This window comes from Lutra lutra, chromosome 1 (assembly GCF_902655055.1).
Source record: "Lutra lutra chromosome 1, mLutLut1.2, whole genome shotgun sequence".
Classification (NCBI taxonomy): Eukaryota; Metazoa; Chordata; class Mammalia; order Carnivora; family Mustelidae; genus Lutra; species Lutra lutra.
In genome coordinates, this window is record NC_062278.1 from 182,861,327 (window position 1) to 182,884,058 (window position 22,732).

General features: G+C 41.1%; 1 non-coding gene across 1 annotated transcript; it reads left to right on the forward strand.

Moving 5' to 3' along the window:
• The first annotated feature begins 22,387 nt into the window (after positions 1-22,387).
• On the forward strand, positions 22,388-22,523 carry LOC125089463 (U4 spliceosomal RNA). The gene has a single exon (XR_007123956.1). It is a non-coding gene; the product is annotated as a U4 spliceosomal RNA (small nuclear RNA).
• Positions 22,524-22,732: the final 209 nt, after the last annotated feature.

Sequence of the window (22,732 nt, forward strand, 5' to 3'; positions counted from 1 at the left end):
TCTGCCTACTTGTGATCTCTGTCAAATAAATAAAATCTTTTTAAAAAATGGACATTTATATTTCTAAGTGTCCATCCATGTTAAGCTCTATCAGGATAGTGGGCTTGGGATGCTATCATTCTCTCTTCTGAACTTTTCTACAGAACCCTTCTCGTCCCATCCCCCAGAATATACCTTCTTGTATAAAAGCAATAAAGCGGGGCTCCTGGGTGGCTCAGTGGGTTAAAGCCTCTGCCTTCGGCTCAGGTCATGATCCCAGGGTCCTGGGATCGAGCCCCGCATCGGGCTCTCTGCTCAGCAGGGAACCTCTTTCCCCCTCTCTCTCTGCCTGCCTCTCTGTTTACTTGTGATCTCTGTCTGTCAAATAAATAAATAAAGTATTTTAAAAATAAAAAATAAAAGCAATAAAGCCTTGTGTGCATCATGGATCTGCCTATCGACCAAAATAGAAACAAATAGAGAATTTGGTGGATGACATTCCATCTCTGTATATATGTGGATGCAAGGCTCAGGAGGGAAGAAACTCAAACATTTATATACAAAAATGAATAATTCCTATCCTTGGGCCCAAGCATTATTACAGGCTATGTCCACAGCTTTCTGTATTAATGAGAATGGTTCTCTTAAAAAAAAAGGTTTTAGAGGGGGGGGGGTGGGAGGTTGGGGGAGCCAGGTGGTGGGTATCACGGAGGGCACGTATTGCATGGAGCACTGGGTGTGGTGCATAAACAATGAATTCTGTTACACTGAAAAGAAATAAATTTAAAAAAAAAACTTCTTTAGATTTTGAAAGAGAGGAAAAGAAAATACACTGAGTGGTTGTCTTTGGCGGTAATATTATGGGCATTTCTTATTTTCTTATATTTTCCTATAATGAATGCATGCTACTTTAATACTCACAATATACTATATATAGCTAAACCCTACATGGTTCATCTACAACCTTACAGTCGAAAATAACAAGGACGATTAAAAGTTACATTTATGGAAACACTTTACAGGTGAAAAGGATAGTTCCCCACATTCTCTCCCCTCCCCCTCTCCCAAAGCAAAGCCAGCAAGTGAAGCGTGTGTTTCCAGCAGACAGCTCAATTTTATCAGTTAGCAAGGTACATGCCCCTGGCAGATTCACCGCATTAAGCTTCGGCCATAGTTTAAAGTTTAGGAAACCTCATTTCCTAGTTGCTGGTCTGTCACACTCCCAGCTTCCCTTAGGAATGCTCTAGGAGGTGACTGTTTTATTTAAAGATTATTTTTATTTTTATATTCCTAGCCATGTTACGCTCAAACATTATCATGGTTAGAGCCGAGTGGTGAAGGCACATGGACACACACACACACACACACACACACATACAGGCCAGAGTGGAGAAATAAAACCAGATATTAAATACATATCATACCCTCCAGACTGTCAGACTAGGACACGTGTACCAGCCCACAATCTCCAATGTGTTAAAATAATTTAATTGGGTATTTCATGGCACATTTTGCATTATTATGGCTCCCTTTGGATGCAACAAATGATTTGCTTCAGTAATAGAGTCCCAAGTAGTAGCATTATGTGATTAAGTAAGTGAGAACATCAACCATTAAATTCAGTTCAGTCATGCTTACATCCATCTTATTTCTTTTTTATAATTTAAATTTTCCTGCTGGTATATATTCACCTGAGACTATTTTTAAGTAACCTGTTTATGAGAGTTTCTCATCTTACTTTTCAACCAATTACTGCTGCACTGGGAGCTTGAGAACTGCAATCTGATTCTCCTTTGTTAAGTAGATTGACCATCAGGTTAGAAGGCAGAAGAGTACAGTCTTCAATGTCCACATTTCAACGTCTCTCCAAAAGGTTTCAGATGGCTTGTTTTGTGGGCCTCATAAGCACTACTAGGTTATTGGGCTTGAACACTCAATTAGAACTCCCAGTCATTAAGCATGGTCTTGGCCTCTCTACCTATGAAATTCAACGGTGTACAGGAGGCTAAAGGAAATCATGGTGAAAAGTTTTAAAACAGCTAGAAAATTCTAGATGAATGGTTCTTAATTTTGCTGGACCATTGTCTCCCTTGAGGATGTTTGAGCATTGTAGGCCCTCTCCCCAAAGCAGTGAACACACACGAAACTAATTTTACGTGCTATTTAACAGTCCACACATGCACATCCCACCCAGTAGTTCATAGAACTTAATATCAGATCCTTTCTCTCGAGCAGTGGTTCTCAACCAGGGGCTGTTTCATCCTGCAGAGGACATCTAGCAAACATCTGGACTTAGTGGTGTTTGCCATAGCTGAAAGGTCTGGGTGCTAGTAGGATATAGTGTATAGAGGCCAAGAGTGCTGCTAAACCTCCTACAATCCTCAGGAGACTTCCCCACATGGAAAACCATCTGACCCAAACATCATTTATGCCATGGCTGAGAAAAGTTGATCTACACAGTAGGCCAAAAATCCATATGGAATACTGAGACCCAGCTCCATATGGGAATATACCCAGGAAGACTAAACAAAAATCATAGGGAAATTCATACCATTTTGCCTTAATTCATTCACTGAATCAATTATTTATTCAACACACTTCTAAACATCAATGTTGTGCCCAGTGTCATTGCAGTCACAGGGATTCCATCAGTGAAGAGGACAGAGTCCCTGCCTTCTGCAGAAGGTAGTCATTAGAAATAAAGTCAGCTATGCAAATATCCAATTTAATGAAACAGTGCTATCAGTTAGGAATGAGTTCAGCTGTATGCTTAATACTTTTTTTTAAAGATTTTTATTTATTTATTTGACAGATCACAAGTAGACAGAGAGGCAGGCAGAGGGAGAGGGAGAAGCAGGCTCCCCGCTGAGCAGAGAGCCCGATGCAGGGCTCGATCCCAGGACCCTGGGATCATGACCTGAGTGGAAGGCAGAGGCTTTAACCCACTGAGCCACCCAGGCACCCTTGTATGCTTAATACTTTAATCAAACTGGGATTTGACTTAACCAGGTCTGTTTTCATGTAGAAACAAATACAAGGGTAGGCAGTCCCAGACAAAGGACTGCCTGTGTGACAAAGACCACAGAAAACTGCCTCTCTTTGGACAACTGCTGCTCTCCTGCCCTGCCATCCTTCATGTTTTGCCTCCCTTCTGTTAGCTGCTGCTCAAATCTGAATGCCAAGCAGAGGAGACAGAGTAAAGGACAAGGGCAAAGCAGTGTACAGATCAGTCAGGTCAGACTCTCTTAAATGGAAATGATTATCAAGAAAACTGTTAATCAAGATAAAGAGTCTGGGGCGCCTGGGTGGCTCAGTGGGTTGGGCCGCTGCCGTCGGCTCAGGTCATGATCCCAGGTCCTGGGTTCGAGCCCCACATCGGGCTTTCTGCTCAGCAGGGAGCCTGCTTCCTCCTCTCTCTCTGCCTGCCTCTCTGCCTACTTGTGATTTCTCTCTGTCAAATAAATAAATAAAATCTTTAAAAAAAAAAAAAGATAAAGAGTCATACTGATATGAATATATTAATAGTGGGAAATCTTAATACGTCACTCTCAGTAATAGACAGATCATCCAAGCAGAAACAAGAGCATTGAATGACACATTGGACCAGATGGACCTCATAGGTATATACAGAACATTCCACCCTAAAATAACAGAATACTCATTCTTCTCAAGTGCACATGGAACCTTCTCCAGAATAGATCACATACTGGGTCACAAATCAGGGCTCAACCAATACCAAAAGACTGAGATCATTCCCTATGTATTCTCAGATCACAATGCTTTGAAACTGGAGCTCAACCACAAGAAAAAGTTCAGAAGGAATTCAAACACCTGGAAGTTAAAGACAACCTTGCTTAAGAATGCTTGGATCAGGGGGGCCTGAGTGGCTCAGTGGGTTAAGAATGCTTGGATCAGGGGCGCCTGGGTGGCTCAGTGGGTTAAAGCCTCTGCCTTTGGCTCGGGTCATGATCCCAGGGTCCTGGGATTGAGCCCCGCATCGGGCTCTCTGCTCAGCAGGGAGCCTGCTTCCTCCTCTCTCTCTGCTTGACTCTCTGCCTATTTGTGATCTCTGTCTGTAAAATAAATAAATAAAATCTTAAAAAGATAAAATAAAATTTAAAAAAAAGAATGCTTGGATCAACCAGGAAATCAAAGAAGAACTTAAACAACTCCTGGAAACCAATGAGAATGAAGACACTTCAGTCTAAAACCTATGGGATACAGCAAAGGCGGTCCTAAGGGGGAAATACATAGCCACCGAAGCCTCCCTCAAAAAAATTGAAAAATCCAGGGGCGCCTGGGTGGCTCAGTGGGTTAATCCGCTGCCTTCGGCTCAGGTCATGATCCCAGGTCCTGGGTTCGAGCCCCACATCGGGCTTTCTGCTCAGCAGGGAGCCTGCTTCCTCCTCTCTCTCTGCCTGCCTCTCTGCTTACTTGTGATTTCTCTCTGTCAAATAAATAAATAAAATCTTTAAAAAAAAATTGAAAAATCCAGAATTCACCAGCTGTCTTTACACCTTAAAGAACTGGAGAATCGACAACAAATTAAGCCAACTCCACATAAGAAGTGAAATAATCAAGATTAGAGCGGAGATCAATGAGACAGAAACTAGAGATACAGTAGAATGCATCAATGAAACTAGAAGCTGGTTTTTTGAAAGAATCAGTAAGATTGATAAACCATTGACCAAAATAATCCAAAAGAAAAGAGAGAAGACCCAAATTAATAAAAGTATGAAGGAAAAGGGAGAGATCACAACTAACACCAAAGAAATAGAAACAATCATCAGAAATTATTATCAACAGTTATATGCTAAAAAATTAAGCAACCTAGATAAAATGGATGCATTCCTGGAAAACTATAAACTTCCAAAACTGAATCAGGAAGAAATTGACAACCTGAATAGACCAATACCTAGTAATGAGATTGAAGCAGTGATCAAAAACCTCCCAAAAAACAAGAGCCCAAGACCTGACAGATTCCCTGGGGAATTCTACCAAACTTTCAAAGAAGAAATAATACCTATTCTCCTGAAGCTGTTTCAAAAAATTGAAGCAGAAGGAAAACTTCCAGACTCTTTTTATGAAGCTAGCATTACCCTGGTCCCCAAACCAGGCAAAGATCCCACCAAAAAGGAGAATTTCAGACCAATATACCTGATGAATATGGATGCTAAGATTCTCAACAAGATCCTAGCTAATAGGATCCAACAGCACACTAAAAAGATTATCCACCATGACCAGGTGGGATTTATCTCTGGGTTGCAAGGGTGGTTCAACATTCACAAATCAATGTGATAGAACAAATCAATAAGGGAAGAGGGAAGAACCACATGGTCCTCTCAATTAATACAGAAAAGGCATTTGACAAAATCCAGCATCCATTCCTGACTAAAACACTTCGAAGTATAGGGAGAGAGGGAACATTCCTCAACTTCATAAAATCCATCTATGAAAACCCCATAGTGAATATCATCCTCAATGGGAAAAAGCTGACAGCCTTCCCTTTGAGATCAGGAACATGACAAGGATGCCCACTCTCACCACTCTTGTTCAACATAGTATTAGAAGTCCTAGCAACAGCAATCAGAAAACAAAGAGAAATAAAAGGTATTAAAATTGGCAGTGAAGAAGTCAAACTCTCTCTCTTCTCAGATGACATGATACTCTATATGGAAAACCCAAAAGACTCCAGCCCCAAACTACTAGAACTCATACAGCAATTCAGTAATGTGGCAGGATACAAAATCGATGTACAGAAATCAGTTGCTTTCTTATACACTAACAAATAAAGTACAGAAAGGGAAATAAGAGAATCAATTCCATTTACTATAGCACCAAGAATCATAAGATACCTGGGAATAAACCTAACCAAAGAGGTAAAGGATCTGTACTTGAGGAACTACAGAATACTCATGAAAGAAATTGAAGAAGACACAAAAAGATGGAAGACCATTCCATGCTCATGGATCAGAAGAATAAATATTGTTAAAATGTCTATACTGCCTAGAGCAATCTATACTTTCAATGCCATTCCAATCAAAATTTCATTGGCATTTTTCAAAGAGCTGGAGCAAACAATGCTAAAATTTGTATGGAATCAGAAGAGACCCCAAATTGCTAAGGAAATGTTGAAAAAGAAAAACAAAACTGGGGTCATCATGTTGCCCGATTTCAAGCTTCACTACAGAGCTGTGATCACCAAGACAGCATGGTACTGGGATAAAAACAGACACATAGACCAGTGGAACAGAGTAGAGAGCCCAGATATGGGCTCAACTCTATGGTCAAATAATCTTCGACAAAGCAGGAAAAAATATACAGTGGAAAAAAGACAGTCTCTTCAATAAATGGTGCTGGGAAAATTGGACAGCTATGTGTAGAAGAATGAAACTCAACCATTCTCTTACCCCATACACAAAGATAAACTCAAAATGGATAAAAGACCTCAACATGAGGCAGGAACCCATTAGAATCCTAGGAGAACATAGGCAGTAACCTCTTCAACATCGGCCACAAAAAGTTCTTTCAAGATATGTCTCCAAAGGCAAAGGAAACAAAAGCGAAAATGAATTTTGGGGACTTCAACAAGATCAAAAGCTTCTGCACAGCAAAGGAACCAGTCAACAAAACAAAGAGGCAACCCATGGAATGGGAGAAGATATTAGCAAATGATAGTTCAGACAAAGGGCTGATAACCAGGATCTATAAAGAACTCCTCAAACTCAACACACACAAAACAGATAATCATGTCAAAAAATGGGCAGAAGACATGAACAGACACTTCTCCAATGAAGACATACAAATGGCTATCAGACACATGAAAAAATGTTCATCATCACTAGCCATCAGGGAGATTCAAATCAAAACCACATTGAGATACCAACTTACACCAGTTAGAACGGCCAAAATTAACAAGACAGTAAACAACGTGTGTTGTAGAGGATGTGGAGAAAGGGGAACCCTCTTACACTGTTGGTGGGAATGTAAGTTGGTGCAGCCACTTTGGAAAACAGTGTTCAGGTTCCTTAAGAAATTAAAAATAGAACTTCCCTATGACCCTGCAATTGCACTACTGGGTATTTACCCCAAAGATACAGATATAGTGAAAAGAAGGGCCATCTGTACCCCAATGTTCAATAGCCACAGTTGCCAAACTGTGGAAAGAACGAAGATGCCCTTCAATGGACAAATGGATAAGGAAGTTGTAGTCCATATATACTATGGAGTATTATGCCTCCATCAGAAAGGATGAATACCCAACTTTTGTATCAACATGGACGGGACTGGAAGAGATTATGCTGAGTGAAATAAGCAGAGAGAGTCAATTATCATATAGTTTCGCTTATTTGTGGAGCATAAGAAATAACATGGAGGACATGGGGAAGATGGAGAGGAGAAGGGAGTTGGGGGAAATTGGAGAGGGAGACAAACCATGAGAGACTGTGGACTCTGAAAGACAATCTGAGGGTTTTGGAGGGGTGGGAGGTGGGATATTGTGTGAGCCTGGTAGTGGGTATTATGGAGGGCACATATTGCATGGAGCACTGGGTGTGGTGCATAAACGGTGAATTCTGGAACACTGAAATTTAAAAAAATAAAAATTTTTTAAAAAGTGGAAATGATTATCTGGAAATTGCACCCAGTAGACAGTTCCTTACACCTTATTAGCAATAACTAGATCACGTGACTGCACACAGCTATGAGGGAGTCTGGGAAAGTAAGTATTTTTAACTGGGCACATGGTTAGTCTGAGAAAAACCAGGGTTCTGCTAATAAGGAAGAAAAATATAATGGTTATTGGGGAGATAATTAGTACTATCTTCCATAAGGATGGTAACTGCAAGAAAATCGATTTAAGAAATACTAAGGGAACACTTGGGTGAAGCACAGAAATGACCTTGAAGCACTTAAGGGAGAGGGGAGTCTCCCTGCATGGAAACAGAGGCTTGAAAATGAGGAAGAGTTACTGCCAGAGGTGAGGGTATTTGAGCAGTGGGATGACTGTGAGGTAACAAAATCATCCAAATAGGGGAACCAGGTGTATAAAAGCTAAAAGGGAGCACACAGAGAGCAGTGAAGAACGAGGCAGGATGGGCAAGTAGGACAAGACACTGCAGTCCATATTAATCCTGAGGGCACTGGCTGGTCTCTAAAGTTGAAAGCAGGGAAGTGGCACTCTCTGAAGGTTCACTCAGAAACATCACTCCAATTGCAGTGCGGTGCACGCTTGTAGAGGAAACAAGACTTGGTAGAATAAAACCAGAGTAGTAGCACTGAGGAAGGAAAGACTGGGTTGCTTATGTTTTTACAGTAAAAAGCGTATTACCCCACCCCTCAGCCATAAAGCAGGAGTGGTATGGGAAGGCTTGGTTTGAAAAGGGGATACTACCTGAATCTGTGTCGCAGGCATGTGTTCCAGAAAACCCTTGCCCTGAGAAGTTCCTGAATCATGTGATCATTTCCATGTTCTTCAATCTTTGGAGATGTGACTACCTTGGGCATTTTTTTTTCTTTTGCAATCCCTCAGGGAAATGTTGGTCACTCATCTCAGCTAGCAAGGTTTGTCCAACAGAAAGCTAAAGGACTTCTACCAGCCCCTGCCTGCCTGATGACGTTGACTGCTTTTCCTCAAGTATTCCCCTACAAGTGCCTCTCCCACACTCTCCGCATACAAGTCTTACATCTCCATCTAACTGGAGGTTCTCCCACTGCTTCTCTGGAGCATTCCCTGGACTACCACTCGAGTGCCTTTGGTATCACTGGGAACCATGACTCTTCTTATACTCTACACAACAATGGTGGAAGGAAAGACTGCAGAGAAGTAAACTCCACACTCAACTCAACATGGAGAACACTCATTGGCCAAAAGATCATACTGTATGGTACACACAGTGACACTCCTCAGCAGCAATTACACACTATTGCCTGCCAAACACTAGCGGATGACAGCGTGTGGTGTAGTATGCTGACTATAGAAAAAAACATATTTATATCATAAAATGCATGAGGAAGGAATGTTATGTAGGAAGATATTTTGAAAACATGTCCATAAAGTAGCATTATAAAAAAAACCTGAGCTAGTTGGCAGGTAACAAGAGTATCTTCAAAGGAAGGTCCTTATTCATTCATTGGGAAAGTAGTAACTTCACAGTATAATTCTGCATATGTGCGAACCATAGCTACATAACGTTAAATTGTGTGTGAGAAATACTCATTCCAAATAGCTCTTCTCCTATCTGACTGTAGAGTAGAACATCATTTGTTCAGAAATCCAAATACTGGGATAATATATCTGAATTGTTTAATAAGACTTTCTAATTATAATTCAATATTTTATAAATTAGTGTTTTCTAAAACAGTTTTATTGAGGTTTAATTTATATACTACAAGACTTAGCCATCAACCCGCAAAATTCTATGAAGACCACTTTTACTTAATCCTTACTTGTTTCCCCCACCCAAGGCAACCACTGTTCTGCTTTCTGGCTCTATTACATTTGCCTTTTCTGGGCACTTCCTATAAATGGAATGATACAAGAGGTAGTCTTTTGCCTCTGGCTTCTTATAATGTTTCTGAGAATCATCCATGGTATGCATGTATGGATTCCTTTTTATTTTTGAATGGGATTCCATTGCCCAGATACACCACATTTTGTTTGTCCATTCACCAGTTGATGGACAACAAATATATAGATTTTTTTTCTCTCTTATGAACCATGCTCTTTGTGTTGTAGGTAAGAGATTGTCTTGCTTTTTGAAAAAATCTAGTTTGACAATCTCTGCCGTTTGATTAAGGTATTTAGATCATTCCCAGTGGATTTACATTTTCCACTTTATTTTCTGTTTCCTTTTTGTGTTCCTGTTTCTTCTTGATCTCCTTCTCTTGCATTAAATAACTATTTTTTAGTGTAATATTTTAATTCTTCTATGAAATATTTGAATTTTTTATTATTTTCTTAGTGACTGTGTTGGGAATTAAAACATGTGTCTTAATTTATTGCAACCTACTTCAGATTAATACTAACATAATTCTGATAAAATATAGAAACTCTGCTTCAGCATGGCTCCATTCCTTGCTCTTTTGTGTCTATGAACATGTGTGTGTGTATATATATATATTTATATATATAGATATATATAAAACAGTGCTATAATTAGCTCTTTATCTTTTAGAAAGATTAGAGAGGTTATCAGAAAGATATATTTACAGAGTTTCTTATGTTAATCTATATTTATCATTTCTGGTGCTTTTTTGTCTTCTTTTATGGATTCAAGATGTACCTAATGTCCTGTTCTTTAAGCCTGAAGGATTTCTTAAATATTTCTTGGTAGGTCTACCAGCAACCAATTTTATCAGCCTTTGCTTATCCTGGAATGTCTTTATTTTCCTCCATTTGTAAGGCTGGTTTTCCTGGATATAGTATTTTTAGTTTATGGTTTTGGATTTCTTCTTTAAAAAAAAAAAAAGATTTTTATTTATTTGAGAGAGAGAGAGAGCACAAGCACAAGCAGGGGGAGAGGGAGAAGCAGGCTCCCCATTGAGCAGGAATCCTGATTCAGGGCTTTACCCCAGGACCCTGAGCTGAAGGCAGACATGTAACTTAGCCACCAGGCACCCCTGGTTTCCTTCCTTTAACACTTTGACTACATCATCCACTGCCTTCTGGCCTCTATTGTTTCAGATGAGAAGTCAGTCGATCATTCATCATACTGATACTTCCCCTGCCTGTAAGAAACCATTTTTCTCAAGTTCTCAAGAATTTCTTTGCCTTTCACTTTCAAGAGTTGGGCTGTAATGCATCTGAATGATAATCTCATTGGCTTTACCCTACCTGGGGGATGTTGACCCTGGTAGATGTGCGTTTTCCATCAAACATGGCAGGTTTTCAGCCACTGCTTTTTCAAAGAGCTTTTCATTCCCTTCTTTCACTTCTTTCTTTTAGAACTCCCATTATATTTATGTTGATATATTTGATGCCCCATGTTTTCTGAGGCTCTGTTATTTTTATTCTTTTTTTCCCCTCTCTGAATAGATCATTTCTGCTGCTCTGTCTTCATGTTCACTGAGGCTTTCTTCAGCTATCTTGAATCCCTTTAGTGAATTATTCCTGTCAGTTATTGTATTCAACTTGAGAATTTCCATGTGGTTTTTTTTTCATAATTTCTATCTCTTATTGAGACTCAGTTGTTAATTATTGTCATACTTCCTCTGATGCTTAGTTTTGTATGTCCACTTAGCTAGGCTATGGGATGCCCAGGTCACTAGTAATAATTATTTCCGGGGGTGTCTGTAAGAGTATTTCTGGACAAGATTAGCATTTGGATCAGTGAGCCAAGTAAACAGATGGCCCACCTCAATGTGGGGAATCACCATTCAATCCCTTCATAGTCCAGACAGAATAAAAAGGCAAAGGAGTGGTAAATGTGTTCTGAGCAAGGACGTTCATCCTCTCCTGCCCTCAATCATCAGTACTCCTGGCTCTGGGGCCTTCAGACTAGGATCAGGATTTAGACCATCAGCATCTCCTGCCCCCACTTCTCAGGCCTTCCGACTTAGACTGAATTATACCACCAGCTTTCCTGACTCTCTAGCTTTCAAAAGGAAAATCATGGGACTTCTTGGCCTCCATAATCATGTAAACTAATTAATATAAAATAGAAAAAAAATACTATTGGTTCTTTTTCTCTGAAAAACCCTAATACACCTTCCTTTAATTCTTTAAGCATAGTTTTCTATACCTCTTTGAATATATTTATAATAGTTGTTTAAAAATCTTTGCTAAATCTAACATCTGGGGACCTTCAGAGTGTCCTATCCACTGTGGTTTCATCCAATTATAGACTTTCCTGTTTCTCTGTATGTCTTATATTTTTGGTTGAACACTTAACATTTTAGATAATATGTTGTAGCAATCTGGATTCTGATTTTCCCCCTCTGATGGCTGCTGTTGCCATTTAGTTGGTTCTATTTATTCAGAAATTTTCACTGGCTAAACTTTGAAGCCTGTCTCCTACAGAGTGTGTGGCTGCTGTGTTTCAGCTCAGGTTTTTGTTGTTGTTGTTTAATTCTTGATTTTTTTTTTTTTTTTTAGATTTTATTTGGGGGGGGTTGCACGAGAGAGAGAGCAGAGGGGCAATAGAGAGAGAGGGAGAAGGAGGCTCCCCACTGAGAAGGGAGCCCTACCCAAGGCTCAATCCCAGGAGACTAGGATCATGACCTGAGCCGAAGGCAGACACTTACCATCTGAGCCACCCAAGGGGCCCTTGATTTTATTTTTTTAAGTCTGGCTTCATGCGGGCTGCTTTTGTATCACCATAGCTCAGTAGTCAGCTAATGACTGGGAAAAGGTAGCATAATATCCTTTGCTGATGGTAGAGGGTAGGAGTGGACATTAAAAGGTCAGGCTATTCTTAAGTCTGCCCCAGCTTTTGTTCACTGCTAGGCCTTTCCATGTATTCTGGGTGATGTGGAAAGTTCTAGGGTTGGCCAGGAGTGTATGAATAGCTGAGGTTTTCTCTGGTCTCTGCTATGCACCTGCAAAGCCTCAGCCGGGAACATGTTTGCCCGAAAACTCAGGCTAGTAGACCTTTCTACTTCCTGGTCACCAAGGTCATCACTTTCATTAATAACACCTCTACACCAAATTCACGCAAGCCCCCTTCTACTGTGGGTGTGCAATTTACCCAACCTGAGTTGGGAAGGAAAGCAGCTTCAGACTAAAACACCTCAGACTCCCAGAAGTACCCAAATTCCAGCATTTTTTTTTTTTTAAGCACAAATGCTACTCAGATTGTTTCCTGCCATTGACTAATTTTTCAGGATATTGAAATGCTTGTTTTTGTCCATTTTGTTCAGCTTTATAGATGCATTTTGGGGAAAGGATTTACTGACCTCCTTACTCAGCCATACCTGGAAGTCCTGCCAATAATTCAATTTTAAAATCAAGCTGCTGCAAATAACACACAGCATGTAGTGATAGAATGATTTGTAAGGCTATGAATGTCTCATGGGTGATGTCATGATAGACTGATCCATCAACCGGAGCAGAAGGGAACAGGTAAAAATGGCTGATCACATTCACATCACTATCATTCCCAAGCATAATTTCTAAGTTGAAAGTGTTGCTCTATGTCATTTATATATCTTGGCAAGTGACAACTGTTTTAAGGCGCTGGACACATATATGTCAGAACACACACGTGTTCATATGTAAGTGCAGGTACAAACATGCACACTATAACAGCATTCTTCTGCCTTTCACATCCTATCACTGTGATTGTTCTAATTAAGCTATATAAACTCCAGAGTTACTGTTAATCCAATTCTGGTAACATCCCAGAAATTCTAGGCATACTCTGATCTACAGAGGTAGAGAGGAGATGCCTGTCTTCTATTTCCAGGCAGAAAAGCATACCGAACAGAAGAATCAAACGCTAACGTGAACCCAGTTCCACAAAAATTAAGCCTAAAAGCATATTATTAAGTCTCAAGGTGATTTCCAAAAAGATGTCAATGGTATTTAATTACCCACAACAATCTGATTGGCAAGGAATACCGCTTCAGGGGTGAGAGAGGTTCGCCCCACAGTACAGCAGCACCTCTAACGTGGTCCAATATCTTAAATGCACAGAAGAAAATAAAAAGCTCAAATTAACTTCAAAGCTGAAAGTGGCCTCGGTACCAATTTTTCACGCTAGATCATGAATAATGTCAGTTGGCTGAAACTCTCTGAAGAGAGCCTCCAGGGAAATCTGTAAAGCACGTGTTCATCTTCAACCTCCACCCAAGAGTTTTTCTTCACAGTCATTTACCACCTGTCACCATCCTCCCTGTTACAGGGTGAAGTTTTGTCACTGGAGTTGCCACGAGCGAGAGCAGAAGAGAGGGTGGCAAAGGGGAGGCTGATGTGAGAGATGTTTGAGATCTCCTTTGACAAGGAGTTCTCAAGATGGCAGAGGTATGGCTAGCGCTGCCGTATTTGCTGTCACTCCCAGTAGTTTAGAATATGATTTCATTTTCCCTGGTGCCTCAGGATGAGGCAAGCAGACAAGTGTATTCATAAATTAATAGGAATGAACACCACCAGATCAGCTAGAATTTACTGAGTACTCCGCCAGTGCCTGGCATTGCATCATAGCTGCAAAAATTAATCTGAACTTTTTATTTATAATTTAATTCATACTGCCAACAAAGGCCACTGCTCTAAGGATCATTTTACAGTCACCTCGGTCTATTTTACTGATGCTGCATCCAAATGTACAGCATTTAGGGGCACCAGGGTGGCTCAGTCAGTTAAGTGCCTGCCTCAGGTCATGATCTCAAGGCCCTGGGAATCAAGCCCCGAATGGGCTCCCTGCTCAGCAGGGAGCCTGCTTCTCCCTCTTCCTCTGCCCCTCCACCTGCTTGTGCTTTGTCTTTCTCTCTCTCTTTCTCAAATAAATAAAATCTTTAAAAAGGATGAATACCCAAGTTTTGTAGCAACATGGACGGGACTGGAAGAGATTATGCTGAGTGAAATAAGTCAAGCAGAGAGAGTCAATTATCATATGGTTTCACTTATTTGTGGAGTATAACAAATAGCATGGAGGACAAGGGGAGATGGAGAGGAGAAGGGAGTTGAGGGAAATTGGAAGGGGAGGTGAACCATGAGAGACTATGGACTCTGAAAAACGATCTGAGAATTTTGAAGGGGTGGGGGGTGGGTGGTTGGGGGCACCAGGTGGTGGGTATTGTAGAGGGCACGGATTGCATGGAGCACTGGGTGTGGTACAAAAATAATGAATACTGTTATGCTGAAAAAATAAAAAATTTAAAAAAAAATACATATATATATACAGCATTTAATCACACCAACTCCATGAAGTTGAATGAGTATGAATATCCCCAATTTACAGATGAGAATTCAAGGATGAAGGCCCTTGGCCAGATGCAAGTCAGGATCTGAATAATTTTATTCTCCCCTCAACATTCCTGCCCCAGACACTGAATTATTTGCTCGGAGTCCTTCTATTAGAAAACCATTCCTGCAGTACTATTCTATAGATGCAGCATAAATTGGGAACAAAGATATTGCAGGATTGCCCTGAGCAATGGAAATGATCTGAAACCCAAGCTAGTGTTTTATCTTTAGCCTATCCTTAAGAGGGATGTGTCTTTGGTGAAAATAAAGAAATGTATCAAAAGACTCGGAAAATACTGTCAATGATTTTGAATTCAAAACCAAGCCCACATATTATCACTCACATTATTTACTCATTACTTCATTCACTCATTCATTTAAATACTTATTGAATCCCCACTAGGTGTGGGGATTTTGCTAGACACAGGGCATACAGCTGTGAACATGGCAGCTCGTCCCCAACCTCAGTAGACTTGGGGGCAACCTAACAAGTAATCAGGCAAATATCATCAGTTCCAATAAGTACCCTGAAGGTAGAATTATCAAGTCTTATATGAACATGGCAGGGGGAGGGGAGGCTCCAACTTCATCTCGCACTTTCAGAAAGAGCTTCCCAGAGGTTATGTGTCAGCCAAGACCATAAAGCGCTGTCCAGGTGGATAGGGGGTGGTGGTCTATATTCCAGGCAGAAGATCATTTTACAAGGCAGGTGCTTCATTAGACATTCTAAGGGGTGAGTGGGGACAAGACCTATTCAAGAAACTCATGGGGGCAGCTAGGAGGCTCAGTTGGTTAGGCATCTGACTCTTGATTTCAGCTCAGGTCATGATCTCAAGGTCATGAGATCGAGCCCCATGTCAGACTCTGCTCTTAGCAGGCAGTCTGCTTGAGATTCTCCCTCTCCCTCTTCCTCTGCTCCTTCCATTCATACTCTCTTTCTCTCTCTCTAAAATTAATAAATAAATCTTAAAACAAACAGTCATGGTATATAGCTCATGCTTAGTATGCCAGCAAGAGATGACATTAGACCACACAAAACCAGAGCTATTTCTAAAGCAATGAAAATAGAAATGGAAACTTGCAGAACGAAGGAGTTCCTGACTTGGAAACACATGAGAAGCACAATGTTAGCGAAAATGTCCCTTAATGGTCAAGTTACCTTTACATAAATAGTGATTTTTTTAAAAAGCCAATAAATAGCAACATTTTAAACCTCCCCCCCCCATCCTGCTTCACATCTGGCTTCTGAAATGTTCTCTTTACATGGCGCAACTTGGTCTCCCATCCAAGTACTAACCAGGCCCGACCCTGCTTAGCTTCCGAGATCAGACGAGATCGGGCGCGTTCAGGGTGGTATGGCCGTAGACTACATGGCACAACATGGTAAACGGTGACATAGACCTTCCTTTCAAAGTGAGCCAAAAATAGAGAGGGAGATGTATCTAATAGCACATTTAATCTGATCTTCTTGTCCTCATCAAATAAGACTCTCAGGGAAAAAAAAAAAAAAAAAACAGCAATCACGGAATGAGATTCTCATTTTAAGGACAATGAAGTGCCTGTAGGAGAGTAGGGAATGGCACGTAATAGGCCAGTGGAGAGGGAGAAATTGAGGACTTGGAACAATGGCTTGTTTCTAGAGACCCAAGGATGCATAAAACTCCTCCGGCTGCCAGGCAATTTGGAAAAGGAACAGCTTCAGTTGTAATATAAAACAGGAAGAAAGATCACCACTATAAAGGGACTGCCTTGAGAACTAGGAATGGATGAAACCCTTTTATAGAGGCCATAAACCGAGCTTGCTTGTTGGATGAGTTTATCGGCTCCGTGTACAAAGGTCGGTGTCAAGTTCTCAGGTGGAAGTGTCTACCGTCTAGAATGCTGTTCTCTCCCTCTCCTCTTCGCCTAGCTGACACCTACACAGTTCGGGGGGCTCAGTATAAGCAATTTCTTGTTACGGTTGTTCTGCTAAACATTTTTCATTCCCCAGTGAATGCAAGACCTGCTTGTCAGATGCTCCCATAGCACTGTCTTCCTCCCTCTGATCACAGCCCTCACTCCAAGAATCTGTGTAAAATGTGTCTCGTCTGTCTCTGCACATAGAGGCTCTGTGAGCAGAGGGCCCGGGCTGTCTTGGTCATCACTGACAACTCAGTGCTAGGAACACACAGCAGCTGTTCCTAATGATGTCTTTTTATTTTAATAGTCACTTGCTAATTCAATAAAATGTCGCAACTCCCACTTAAACACAAAAATTTTTCTACACCAACTACTTGCCAGATGCCATGCCAAACATTTTCTCAAGCTTTTTCTCATTTAATCTTTACAGCAGTCTGGTATTCGTCATTATTTGGAAGGAGATAAAATCAAGGCTGAAAGAGAAGAGAGATTTGTCCAAGGCCATGTGGAGGAGATGTGGCAAAACCTGGATTCATACCAGGTCTTCTGACAGCCTCCGCGTACTCTCCCCACCCGCGCCATGCAACAGCAACTTGCCTACTGCGTTGTCTGCTCACACATATGGTAACAGGACGTCCAAATCTTAGTGGCTGCAACCAACTGCATGATTTTCCTCCTCCCAGACACAACCAACACTTACATAGTTAGAATATGCGTTAAAAATGTTATTTTCAAAATAAACTGAATCAGTTGCTATAGGAAGGAGATAACCTTAAAAAGAAGATAGCAAAGTGAAACAGGACAGAATTCTAGAACTCTAACTAGATGTTGGAGTTTTGAGCCAAGGGCTGCTCACTACAGGTTTGGAGAGGAAAATAACCAAGTCACACCAGCATAAAGCTGAGATATTCTCCTGGACCCAATTAAGAGTATCAATTTGTTTACAACAGCCAGCATATGAAAAGCAACTCAAGTGTCCATCAGTAGATGAATGGATAGGGAAAAGATGGTAAATACACACAAGGAATATTACTCAGCCATGAAAAAGAATGAGATCTCGCCATTTGCAATGACACAGATGGACCCAGAGGGGATTATGCTCACTGAAATAAGTCAGACAGAGAAAGACAAATACTCTTTGATATCACTGATATGTGGAATCTAAAAAACCAAATCAAGAAACAAACAAACCAAAAAAAAGTAGAAAGAGACACATAATACCAAAAACAAACTGGTGGTTGTGTGGGCAGAATGGGCAAAGGTGAGTGAGAAATACAGGCTTCTGGTTATAGGATGAATAAGTCATAAGGATGGAAGGTACAGCACAGGGAATAGAGTCAATGGTGTTATACTAGAGTTGTATGGTGACAGATGGTAGCTACACTTGAGGTGAGCACAGCGTAATACACAGAGCTATCCAACTGCAATGTTTACACCTGCAACTAAAGTAACATTGTGCATCAAATATATTTCAATTAAAAAAATAGTATCTATCTGTAATAGGGTCTTAGGACAGTGCCTGGAATATAACAAGTATTATAGAAGTGTTTGTTGTCACATACATGTGTAACTGATTGGTGTCAGGAGTCACCACTGAGTGAGTGTGAAAAGTAAGAAGAGAGAAGGAAGGGAGAGGTAATAAGAAGAAATGAAATTATAGGCGTCGTGTGTATGTGTGTGTGTACGCCCATGTAAAATTTAGCTGGGTAGTGATGGATGGTAACTAAATTTATTATGGTAATCATTTTGCAATAAATACAAGTATTGAATCATTATGTTACACACTTGTAACTATTATGATATTATATATATATATCAATTATAGCTCCAAAGAAGGAGAAAATCTCTGTATCTCCATGAGATGTGTGTTAACTAACATTCTCCCAGAGACCATCTAAACACAACTTTCACCCCTCACTGTGTACATCTCGTACTTAGAAACACAACACTGACACAGTATTTTAGGAAGGAAGTAACTGCAACTTAAAATAGCCCAAATCTTAGATGTCTAGGAGAGTGGCGGCATATTTCCTATGAGGGAAGATAGCACTTTCTTTAAGAAAGTACCCTGGTGAGAGATGAGGATCCCAAACCCGAGACAGATCTGGAACAAAGAGTCAACAGAAAGCGGGAAGAAAGGGAGGGAGGAGGTGGGAGAGGGAGAGAGGGAATGGGAATTTCATAGGCAACCTGAAAAAGAGAGAGGCTTACAAAAATACAAAAGAAGCAGGGAAGATATTAATCTTGCTCACAGAACCCTGTTCTCCTTCCCAGGCCTTCTCACAGTTGCGCTAGAATATGTGTGTGTCGTGTGTTTCATCTCTCCTCCTGTCTCTCTCTCCCCCTCCATCCTAGACCAAAAGCCCTGTCGCATCATGTCTGTTTGCATCTACTGCTCACACCTGGTGCACAGAACATGCTCAATCCTATTTGTTGACCTAATAAGCAAACAGGAGGGCAGAAGGGCTTCACAGTAGTCAGAACCTGAGCGGGCAAGACCAGTGAGGTTTCCTCATGGTGATGGAAACCAAGGCACTGGTTTTTAAAAAAAAAAAAAAAGTGCTATCTAAGTCTTAATATGTTCCCTATGCCCTTCTTCCTGTCCACTATCCAATTCTGGAAATTGTTTCACATCCATCTGGTGGTAGGACTTTGGAGGATGAAGGAGGAGGTGGAATGAATCAATTCACGTACAAACAGCAAGAAGATAGGAGTTTCAGAATTCTGCCTCCTTTGGAAAAGTTAAGAGAAGGGCTGAATGGCAGAAGAACTCAAGCCTCAGTCTCTAGCTTCTTCAAAATCTAACCAGAGGCTAAGTAAGGTATGGGCTCAAGGCAGTTGAGAAGGTTGGCAGACTTAAAGACAACACCCCCACTCCTCACCCAGCCCACTCTTGGGGTAATTTAGAATTATAGCAAATCAAGTGAAAGGAGAAATGTATTTCTGGCTCCCCAGCAAGCAGCATACAGAAGTGGCATTGCCTGGGTAAATGTCACATTGAGCCCAGACTCAAACAAAGGGACTATAGCAGGCAGCCCCTCATGTCTTCTTTAGAATAAAGCACAAGCTATAAAAGCATCTTTCCCTATGGAGCCATCTGGGAAGTGGATGGGTATGCATTCCACTATCAGCAAAAGGTATTGATTGGTACTTATGAAGTGGCCACATGCTCCTTGTGCTGGACAAAAGACCCAGTCCCACTTATAAAAGCACTCACTCAATGAGAGTATCAACATTAATACAAATAACAAGTGACGTCCCCCAATGACCATTAGACGTCACAATGGAGGAGAATCCTGATGTTTCAGAAAATAAGCCATTGTTGGCACAATCCCTTCCCAAAGTGACAGTTAAGTGACACAATATCCTCGTTTACAAGGACACTGAAAACAAAAATGTTAAGATAGCTACTGAATAAAGTTTTTTTTTATTATTATTATTCTAAAAGACCCAATAACAAGCAGTATTTTGGCTTCCGTCCTTCAAGGGAGTGGTTATGTCTCCCCAGAGGTTACAGGTAGGTCTTCACATTTTAAGTTCTCCTCTAAAGGACTTTCAACAGGAAGAAGCTTCCTCCAGAAGGCAGGGATAATTTGGCTTTTCTGAATCTGTAAATGCGTGGCAACAAAAAATGAGGAAGGTGGTGGTGTACAGGGCTGGGCTGGATGGACCACCTTGGCCATCCACACTCAGCTGCTTGGGGGGGGCCTGTGACATCTGAAGGAAAACAAAACCAAAAACCAATTGCTCAGAGATTGGTTCCTGAACTGTAAGTCATTTCTAGGAATAACTTCCTATTAATCCCAGAAAACATTTATATCTACGAAGTTTGAACAGCTCTTCCATCAATTTATTCGGGATTTATAATCAGGGAGCTGTCGTTTTCCAACAAGGAGATGATATGCTCGTTGATTCCATTTCTCTTTCTGGCACACGAGGAAATGGTGAGTAATGCTCCTTCCCCCTTGGGGAATGAATCAATGGTGGCAGAAACACACCCTGAGCCTCACAATGTAGAACCCTGGTGTTCGGCTTGTCATCCTCTTCTCCGCCAGCTGATCAATGACAATATGTAAATGTGCATCCAAGACAACCCGCCCTGTCTGCCAGCATTACAGGAGCCCCTCCCTCCGGGTCCCTTTGTGCATCTGTGACAGAGGAGCTTGATGTACAGTCTCCCTGACGCTCTCCATCTCATTAGAGGACAATCCTTTGCTCAGTTCTTAATGGACTTTACAAATTGGTCGTCCTCCCTCTGGTGCAAGATTATTATAATTTTATTATTCATTCCAGGAATTAGTTGCCAAAAATGACAACATGATCAGTACCACTGACAGATATGAGGAACATCTCCCATGACATCTTAGGAAGGGGACCATCTGAAATAATGTTTGATCTTTAATTAGGAAGAAATGATTTGCCACTTTTCAGCAGAAGTGGGAAGCTACAGCATATGTGCCCTCCACTCCGAGAAGCCGGCAGCATCCCCACCCCCCAGTGCTAAAGGCAAAAATTAAGCAAACTAATACATGCTAAACAGAGCCCTCGCTGTGCCAGCTGGAATGTGCAACTCAGATGTTAGTTGCCGTCAACCTCAAATTCTACATCGGGAATTAGAAGATCTAGACTCAGATCTCTGGTCTAACACCAACCTCCTCTGGTGCCAGTTTCCTCATAAATAAGATGGATAAAACAATGTCATTCAATCATTTCATTTCTAAAACTTTGTCTATGGCTGATACTTTTTGGTTGCCAGCATGGCAACCATTCACTTCTTTCTTCTATTCTATTGGCAGATTCTACCCCAACCCAGCAGAGACTGAAAATGCCAGATACTCACTTCCTCAGCCCTCCTTGCAGCTAGGGACAGCTGTGTGATATAGTTCCACCAAGGAAACATAAGTGGACATTCCAGGGACCAGCCAGGATCTAGAGTTCAAAAAGAGAGAGAGCATGGGAAATGGATGAGCAAGTAAGGCATATTCTTCTTCTCCCTTCTTCCAACTCTGGATGTATGGACTTGGGATGTGGACTTAGGGGTGGTGGTGGTCATGTTTAAACCAGGAAGGGAAGGGCCAGACACTTGCAGAGACAATCACCCAGAGCCATGGCATTCTGGGCCAACGGAGAACCAACTCTGGAATTCTCTACCTCTCAACGTCTTATTAGAAGAAAATTAAGTCCAAACTAAGGAAACCACTCTCGGGTGCCATTTTATTTCTTGCATCTAAAAGCATCCCAGAAGCATCCCAGAAGAATTGTTATTCTGTGTTACGCTGTGTTACCTTTTTTTGTCTTTGTTTTTTCCATATTTTGTGCCACTGATGGCAGCTGTCTACCATGGTCTGTTGGATGTTAGACTGGCCACAGGTGAAGGCCCACAGGACCCCTAGGAAGGGTTGGTGGCAACACCTGATCCCTTCACAGACCCCCATCCTGAGGTAGGATGGGGAATTTGCTTTTCTATGTCCTCCCATTGATTTGTTCCACCTCTGTGGTCTTCCAGTCTTGCCAATAACTCAATTAGAACCTCCAAATGCTGAGATTCTCCCCAAATTTCTGCCTTTGGATTACAGTTTTACCCTCTGATTAAAAAAAAAAAATCCAAGTTTTGCACAGTGGCAGTATCGTAGCCAATGAGGTTTATCCGAGGCGTGATTATTGCTAATTGAAAAAAAAAAATCCAGGAAGAAGTAGCCTTAGAGACGATGCTAGATCTTAATATATTATTATTTTATCAAATATTATTTTATCAAATAACATTAGCCAAATATTACCAAAAAGGAGACATTGAGGTCAACTGGAAGACATTTTTAAACGTTATTCTTAGGTGCCTCGTTAGTGCAGTAGGTAGCACGTCAGTCTCATAAACGTTATTCTTTGGACCATCTCACAACTTTAAGACACAACTCGGGACCTAAGATATGCAGAGATTGTTCGAAGGGATTCAAT